We start from the raw sequence: 1,033 nt of genomic DNA on the forward strand, positions 1-1,033 counted from the left end.
GAGACCCAGTTCCCTCAGTCTCGCCTCATACGGCATCCCCTGCAATCCAGCCACCAGCCTTGTGGCCCTACGCTGCACTGACTCCAAACTGGCTGTATCCTTCCTGTAATGAGGGGCCCAAAACTGAGCACAATACTCCAGTTGTGGGTACACCAGAGTCACATAGAATAATAGTAATACCTCCCTCGATCTAGAAGCCACACTTCTGGCTATGCAACCAGGGGTGGTGTTTGCCCTCTTGGCCACCGCATCACACGGCTGGCTCATGTTCAGCCTGCAGTCCAAAAAGCATCTGTGTCCCATACGGGGATTGAACCCGCGCCCTTGGCATTATTAGCACCACGCTCTAACCAACTGAGCTAACCAGCCACGAGGCTACCTTCGCCTCATGCCAATGCATAGCATTACGGACGGCCACCCATGAAATGAGAGGGCGTGTGTGCTTCAAAGAGGAATGCCCACTTCTGCTTGGCAGTGTGCAACTTGGGCGAGGCGGCAGCATGGACCAGCGAACGCACAGCACTTGCCAGAGCTGGAAAACCTTCCTTGCTCACACCGCCCCTTTTTCTTTCTTCTGGAGAAGCGTGAAACGTTCACGGCTGGCCTTTCTGGAATAGGAATCAAGTATATGAAGTCATTTCTTTTAAGGAAGGTGCTCTGCACCTTTTTGGATAATGTAATTTCTCATGTAGTCAAGGCGATGGTTTTCCCAGCTGCAATGTATGGCTGTGAAAGCTGGACCATAAGGAAGGCTGAGCGCCGAAGGATTGAGGCCTTTGAATTGTGGTGCTGGAGGAGACTCCTGCGAGTCCCTTGGACCGCAAGGCGATCAAACCGGTCAGTCCTAGAGGAGATCGACCCTGACTGCTCTTTAGAAGGCCAGATGCTGAAGATGAAGCTCAAATGCTTTGGCCACCGAATGAGAAGGAAGGACTCCCTGGAGAAGAGCCTGATGCTGGGAAGGATTGAGGGCAAAAGGAGAAGGGGACGGCACAGCATGAGGTGGCTGGATGGGGTCACTGGGGCAGTGGGT

At 53.3% G+C, this 1,033-nt stretch overlaps 1 non-coding gene across 1 annotated transcript; it reads right to left on the reverse strand.

The window, feature by feature from the left end:
• Nucleotides 1–295: 295 nt before the first annotated feature.
• TRNAI-AAU lies at nucleotides 296–376 on the reverse strand. Its single transcript has one exon. It is a non-coding gene; the product is annotated as a tRNA-Ile (tRNA).
• Between the last annotated feature and the right edge of the window lie 657 nt (nucleotides 377–1,033).

The sequence above is a fragment of the Varanus komodoensis genome, unplaced genomic scaffold (assembly GCF_004798865.1).
Source record: "Varanus komodoensis strain SLA01 unplaced genomic scaffold, ASM479886v1 scaffold3, whole genome shotgun sequence".
Lineage (NCBI taxonomy): Eukaryota > Metazoa > Chordata > Lepidosauria > Squamata > Varanidae > Varanus > Varanus komodoensis.